Source organism: Neophocaena asiaeorientalis, unplaced genomic scaffold, assembly GCF_003031525.2.
Source record: "Neophocaena asiaeorientalis asiaeorientalis breed wild unplaced genomic scaffold, Neophocaena_asiaeorientalis_V1.1 scaffold151, whole genome shotgun sequence".
NCBI lineage: Eukaryota > Metazoa > Chordata > Mammalia > Artiodactyla > Phocoenidae > Neophocaena > Neophocaena asiaeorientalis.
In genome coordinates this window covers 2,604,324-2,612,867 of record NW_020175490.1, presented here as the reverse complement: position 1 = coordinate 2,612,867, position 8,544 = coordinate 2,604,324, and positions in this window count along the sequence as shown.

Genomic DNA, 8,544 nt, shown 5'->3' with positions numbered 1-8,544 from the left:
AACATTAATATTCAGAATTGAAGGAGAGAAAAATAATTTCTCAGACAAACAAAAACTAAAAGATTTCATCAATACTAAATTGACCCTATAAGAACTATTAAAGTGTCTTTTTTATGTGGAAAAGAGAAAGCTACAGAGAAATTTATAGGAAAGGAAAAATCCCACTAATAAAGGGAAATATATAGTGGAGTCTGAGGATCAACCACTTAAATAAGTAGTATGAAAATTAAAAGACAAAAAGTGTAAAATCAACTATAACTAAAATAGATAGTGGAGGGATAAACATGGAGATGCAAAATATGACATCAAAAAAACAAAACTTGGGGGGAATGGGGTAGAAAATTTAGATCTTTTCAAATGTGTTAGAAACTAATGACTACCAGTTTCAACAAATAGATATAGTTACAGGTCAACATATATGAACCCTATGGTAACCACAAATTGAAATCCTAAAATAGGTACACAAAAACTAGAGAGAAAGGAACACAAACATACTGATAAGGAAAATTATCAAACCACGAAGGAAGAAATTAAAAGAAAAAGAAAACAAGAAAAATAACTACAAAACCACCACAAGACAAGTAACAAATGGTGATAAGTTCATACCTAAAAATAATTACTTTAATTCTCAATGGGATAAATGCTCCAATCAAAAGACATAATGTGGCTGACTGGATTAAAAATACCCATCTATATGCTGCCTACAAGAGACTCATTTTAGGACTAAAGACAGACAGACTGAAAGTGAATGGATGGAAAGAGATATTTCATAAAAATGGAAACAAAAAGAAAACTGGAGTAGCAATACTCAGACAAAGTTGACTTTAAAATAAAGTCTATAACAAAAGGTAGAGAATTATAATAATATAGTGATCAACAAAAGAAAAGGAAAAAACATTCATTAACATATGCACCTAATATAGGAGCACCTAAATATATAAATAAAATATTAATAGATAAAAATGGAGAAATTGATAATAATACAATAATAGCAGGGGACTTTTAACATTATACTAACATCAAAAGACGTATCATCAAGATAGAAAATCAATAAGGCAATAATAGTTTTAAATGTCACAATAGGCCATCCAAAACTGCAGAATACACTTTCTTTTCAAGTGCACATGAAATGTTCTTGAGGATAGGTCCCATGCCAAGCCACAAATCAAATCTCAACAAATTAAAAATTAGAAATTTTATCAAGAATTTTTTTTCTGAAATGAAAACAAAACACAACTTCCCCAAATATGTGAAACACAGCTAAAGAACTTCTAAAGGGTAAGTTTATAGCAATATAGGCCTACATCAATAAACAAGAAAAATCTCAATTAAACAACTTCACTTACCATCTAGAAGAATTAGAAGAAGAACCAAAGCCCAAAGTCAGCAGGAGGAGAAGGAAAGAAATAATAAAAATCAGAGAATAAATAGTTAAAATAGAAACAAACAAACAAAAAACAACAATAGAAAAGATCAATGAAACAAAAAGTTTGTTTTTTGAAAATATAAACAAAATTGATAAGGCTTTATCCAGGCACATTAACAAGAGAGGAGACCCAAATAAACAAAATAAGAAATGAAAGAGGAGAAATTACAACTGATATCACAGATATACAAAAAAATCATTTAAAACTTCTATGAACAGCTCAACAAATTGGACAACCTAGAAGAAATGGATAAATGTCTGGAAACTTACAAATTTTCAATAATAAATCAGGAAGAAACAGACAATCTGAACAGACCTATCACTAGTAGTAAAATGTAATTAGTAATGAAGAACTTCCAGCAAACAAATGTCCAGGACTGACAGTGTCACAGGAGAATTCTACCAAACACATAAAAACAAATTTACAGCTATCCTTCTCAAAGTATTCCAAAATATTGAAAAGGAGGGAACACTCCCAAATTCATACTACAAGGCATACTACACTGATACCAAAACCAGAAAAAGACACTACAAAGAAAAATTGCAGGCCAATATCTCTGATGAATATAGATACAAAAACCCTCAAAAATTATTGGCAAACCAAATTCAATAATATATAAAGGGGATCATAAACATTGATCAAGTGGAATTTATTCCAGGGATGCAATGATGGTTCAATATTCACAAACCAATCAATGTGATGCACAACATTAACAAAGTGATCAATCACATCATTTCAATAGATCTAGTAAAAGCATTTGACAATATTCAAGATAAATTTATGAGAAAAATCTCTCATGAAGGCTAGTATACAGGGAACATATAGATGTATTTTCACACTCAGTCATGAAACCTGAAAGCTTTTCCTCTAAAATCAGGATCAAAATATAGATGCCCACTCTTGCCACTTCTACTTAACATAGTATTTGTATGCCTAACCATAGCATTCAGGCCAGAAAAAGAAATAAAAGACATCCAAATTGAAGGGAAGAAGTGAAACTGTCACTATTGCAGATGACATGATACTTTATACAGAAAACAATAAAGGCTCCACCAAAAAACAATTAAAACATAAATGAATTCAGTAAAGTTGCAGGATACAAGATTAATACACAGAAATTTATTGCTTTTCTATACTATAATAACAAACTATCAGAAAGAGAAAGCAAGAACCCAAGCCCTTTAAAAATCACTTTAAAAAGTATAAAATATCTAGTAATAAACATAACTAAGGATGTGAAATACATATATTCTGAAAACTATGAAATACTGATGAAGAAAATTGTATATGATACACAGAAATGGGAAGATATCTAATGTTCATGGATTGAAAGAATTAATATTGTTAAAATGTCCATACTACGCAAAGCAATAACAGACTTTATGCAATCCCATCAAAATACCATGGCACTTTTCATATAACTAGAGCAAATAATCCCAAATTTTACATTTTATTTACATTACATTTGGGATTTACAATCACAAAGACACTAAATTGTCAAAGCAATCCTGAGAAAAAAAGAACAAAACTGGAGATTTCATGTTTCCTGATTTCAGACTACTCTACAAAGCTACAGTCATCAAACTTGCATGGTACTGGTATAAATACAGGCAAAATGGAACAGAATAGAGGCACCAGAATTAAAGCCGCTCACTTACAGTCAATTAATTTATGACAAAGGATGAAAGAATATATAAGGGAGAAAAGACAGTTTTTTCAACAGTTGTGCTGGGAAAACTGGACAGCTACATGTAAAATAATATAATTAGAATGTTTTCTCACACCATATACAAAAGTAAACTTAAAATAGATTATAAACCTGTAAGACTGTAAACCATAAAACTCCTAGAGGAAAACATGAACAGGACACTCTTTGACATCAATTTTAGCAATGTATTTTTGGATTTGTCTCTTCAGGCAAAAGAAACAAAAGCAAAAATAAACAAATGGGACCTAATTTGATTTAAAAACCTTTGCACAGCAAAGGAAACCATTAGTAAAATGAAAAGACAACCTATTAAATGGGAGAAAATGTTTGCTTGATAAGGGATTAATATCCAAAATATATAAATATTTCACACAACTTAATATTTAAAAAAACATTCAGATTAAAAAATGGGCAAAATTCCTGAATAGAATTTTTCCAGAGAAAACTTAGAGATGGCCAACAGGCACATGAAAAATACTCAACATTGCTAAGCATCAGAGAAATGTAAATCAAAACCACAAAGAGATACTACGTCATACCTGTCAGAATGTCTATTGTCAAAAAGACCACAAATAAAAATTGTTGGAGAGGATGTGCAGAAAAGGGAACACAAATACACCATTGGTGGAATTGTAAATTGGTGCAGCCAATATGGAAAACAGTGTGGAGGTTCCTCAAAAAGCTAAAAATAGAACTAGCATGTAACCTAGCTATTCCATTCCTGGATACATAGCCAAAGAAAATAAAAACACTAATTCAAAAAGATACATGCACTCCAGTGTTCATAGCAGCATTGTTTACAACAGTCAAGATATGGTAAAAACCTAATGTCCAAGAACAGATGCATGAATAAAGAAAATGTGGTATATAAAGCTATATATATACAATGGAACACTACTCAGCCATAAAAAGGAAAGAGTTTTGCCTTTTGCAACAACATGTATGGACCTGAAGGGTATTATGCTAAATAACATAAGTCAGATGGAGAAAGGCAAATACTTTATGTTATCACTAATATGTGGAATCTATAAAACAAAACAAAACAAATGAATATAACAAAAGAGATACAGACTCACAGACATAGACAACAAACTAGTGGGTTTTAATAGGGAGAAAGAATGAGAGAGGGCAATATAGGGTAAGGTATTAAGAGATACAAATTACTATGTATAAAATAAATAATTTGCAAGGATATATTGTACAGCACAGGGAATATAGCCAATATTTTATATTAACTTTAAATGGAGTATAATCTATAAAATCCTGAATCTCTATATCATTGTACACCTGCAACTAATATAATATTATAAATCAATGATATAATTAATTAATTAATTAAAATTGAACAACCACTAATGTTTAAATTCTCAGTCTACAACTTTACACATGGGGTACAAAAGAAAGTAAGTGAGCTTGAAAAGCCTATCTGGAGGAGAAGTATATTATATTGATGTGTGAAAAATATATTAATCACCACTTAAAGCACTGTGAGTTGGCAAATGCATTTCATATGCACAGATCAGAAATCAGCCTGACTTCTCTCAGTAGTACACAATAGATTACATTAGCACACTCTCAAACAATTCCTTTTTCTCAGATGTTGTTAACAATACTTTTATGACGTTTTGCCCCAGTATTCTACTTCATTATTCAAATTTGTATGATTCCATAAGAATTCAATCCCTTTTAAAGCAAAGATGGACTATGTGGTTAAAAGCAAGCTTTTATAAGTCTCAGTCTTTTGGTATACAGACAAGGACTTCTCTCTTGACAGAAATGTTTGGCATTGTCAAGGATTCTATTAATTGTTATAGCAATTAATTATACAAAGAAGCACTTAATGCTTTCAGAAAATTGAAATGATTTTCTATAGTGTCACTTACAACACACAATTCCACCCCCCCACACACCCCACATTATGTTTCTTAATATCTTGAACCAAAATGCCTGTGTCTCTCCAAACAGAAAGAACATAAAGGAGAAGTCTTTATTTGTTCAATTGCTGAAGCCACAGTGTTTAGTAGGGTGCCTGAATCATAGTAGAGACTCTTATTTTTTGTTAAATAAGCTAAGTAATAATTTATATGATTATTTATTTTCTTATTAAATGAATAAATAATAGAATGTATAAGTAATTGAATAACTAAATTAATAACTGTGATATTAGGAGTCATGTCTTCATTTAACAAATATAGGAAAAAATACTAGGGTTTACTTAAATATTGAAATGAGTCTATAAAGAAAACATTGGCTCCATTGGCTCCAGAGTTTCTGGTATTTTTGTATCAATGACTGGAGTGGGGACTTTTCTAATGGCAATTGGTTAGTTGGATTGACTTTTTAGCAGTGAATATTAAGCAGCAGCAGGAAATCTAAAGGGAAATATTTTTAAGAAGTTGGAAATAATAGTTTTAATGAAAAGTGAGACATCAAAGATAAAGAAATAAATGGTTGTTGTGAACACTTAAAATACTCCTCAACACTTCTCAATGCAACACACCATATAAAAATTTCCTCCATGCTCTTCTGTGTACAACTCTTGTGAGATGGTTGAGCTATCCTATTAATCCACAAAATTTTTCAAACTATTTAATATGAATAGCATAATTATTTTACTTTTGAAATGAGTTTCTGGAATTCATTTATCTACTTAATGAAAAGAACAGAATAAAAATTTTGTGACATAGAATCCCATGCTCTCTTTTCCATTTTTAATTTCACCTTTTGTAAAACAGGCAGAATCTAACAACTTTTAATAACATTGTTTCTATAAGTAATTTGTTTGGGGATAAAATTAAAATATATGTTGTGGGAAGAAAAGTTTTATCTAATTCATATTACCCATAATGTTTGCAATAATTTTTACTATAGGAGTATTGATTTTTGATCAACAGCTTTTACTTAAAGATTCTTGTGGTAAGAAATAATATTTTCTATGGAAAGTAACATAGAATATATTAAGAAAACCATTGCTGGATATCAATAGAAAATTCTTTGTATAAACCTAAATTTCCTTCCCTATAGCTTTTAAACATTGGTCTTAATATTGCTTTATAGAACTAAGTGAAAAAGACAATTTTCTTTAGTCCTTTTGCTGAATGCATTATCATGTTTTTTGTGGACTAAATTGTGTCTACAAAAATTCATAGATTAAAGCCCAAATGCTCAATGTAATTGATAAAGATAAGGCCTTGAGGAAGAATTAAGGTTAAATGAGAGCCTAAAGGTGGGGCCCTAATCCAATAGGACTGATGTCCTTATCAGAAGAGGAAGAGACTCCAGGAGAACATATTCACAAAGAAAAGGCCATATGAGGACAGCGAGAACGCATGGGTCTACGAGCCAAGGAGAGTGGCCTCACTAGAAATCAACCCTGCTGGCAACTGGATCCTGGACTTCTAGCCTCCAGAACTGTGAGAAAATAAATCTGTTGCCTAAGACACTCAGTCTGTGGCATTCTGTTATGCCCTAGCTGCCTAATACAATATTGAATTTTTTTAAATTAATGACTATGATTTGTTCAACATTTATTTAAGTGACATGTAGTTCAGTTTATCTACTTATTTGCTACAAGGTCTCAAAAATATGATGCTCAGAACCAAGCACATATGTATCTTTGTTATTATGTGTTATTTTCTCAGTGAATCCTTCAGGTAAAATATATAGTTAACTAATTCTTTTTTTCAGAATGACTAATATTTATGCTATTTATGCATTTCTAATTTCACATGCCATATATATTTTTTTTATTTCTAGAAATTTCTTTTTGAAATATTCCAGACCAGAATCACTCATTTATTTGTCACAATGTTTATAACATCATATATTACTTTAAACCTATTAAATATAATTATTTATTTTATGTGATAATTCCAAAAGGTATCATATTTGTGACTGATTCTGATGACCTTCACTAGTAATGGCTTGTTTCCTCAAGAAATTTTTTTTTATGTAACATGTGTGTGTATGTGTGAGCTAATATTGTTTGGAGTTGTATATATGGTTATTTTTTTGGCTCTTTTTGTTTTTCCAGAAATGATTTGTGTTTGCCTCTGCCAGGTATTAGGAGCAATTACAAAACATGAGAATTTGATGATTTGGAACTAAGTATTTGTCTTGAATTTCTTTGAATAACAAAGTAATGGGAAGTGTAGGCTGAACTCACACTATATGTGAAAAAAACTTTTAAGTTTTAGTGTTTTTTCCTCTTATTTATCCTAGGTAAATGATCAATAAGATAAGTAAAATCCTGTTTCTCTTTTCTGGTAACACTTTGGTTTTGTCCCTTCTGAGGATGTCACATTTTAGCAGTTCCAATTTTATGTGGAAATGAGCAATCTATCTATAAATATTTAATAGTCTGCTTAAAACTCATTCTCTAAACCAAAATGAATAGAGAGATGTTCCAAGGATAATTGTAGCTTTAACACGTCTCTGGATTTGTGTCCTCTTGTTATTTCTTTCTCTTGATGTTTTTCTTTACCAGGTGGGGAATTTATTCAAGCACTTAAAAACATTTGTAGAAATAAATTTTATTCCAAATTTTCAGTATTCAAAGCAAAATTCTGTACACTTCTATTGTCTATAGTGTGAAAATGGAATTTTAGAGGACTTTTTGTATTTAAATTTGTGTTTAAGCAATTCTCCCCTTCCTATATATGTATTACTTTATTGAACAACAATTTGTGATTGTTCATTTATTCCTGTTAAATTTAATACTGTTGAGTCTCAGCAGTTGGAGAGAGCATCAAGATTTATTTTAAAGTAGACATTTACAAGTCTGTTCAATCTCTTAGACTCAAACTCAAAGGGATTGCACCAATGGCCCCAGGTTAAGAATGATCTTGAGATGAAACCGAAATATAATCTATATTCTAAAGTTGTTATCACTTTAAACACAACATATAAAAATAAATTAAACATTGAATTTCTAATATTATTGAATTAGACCTCACAATTTAATTGGCAGTGAATTCTGAAGAGACTTTAATTTTAACCACTCAAAATACTCTTATTATCTGGCCTGAAAAAAGAGCACTAAACAGAGCTGTAATGGAAATATGAGTTCACAAAATTGGCCACTTTTACTTATCTCTAAATAAGAAACTGTCAAAAATGTTTTAAAATTTTTCAAACCACTCAAAAACAAGTTAGACATCTTTACTAACCATAAATAGAATAAGAAAGTCTTATTAGGAGGGGGTTGAAGTCAATGTGATGTTGGTTTCTAGAAAAGAAAATGGAAGAGGCAGCCAGGAATTCAAATTTTAAAGGAAAATGGATTCTACTCACTTTATAAAATGTGGAGTGTACAGAGCATAATCCACCAAAACTGATAGAATTGTGGTTTGTAGTGAGTTATTATTGCTGAGGAGGACAAGTTCACTGACAGACAACCAAGTAACCAGG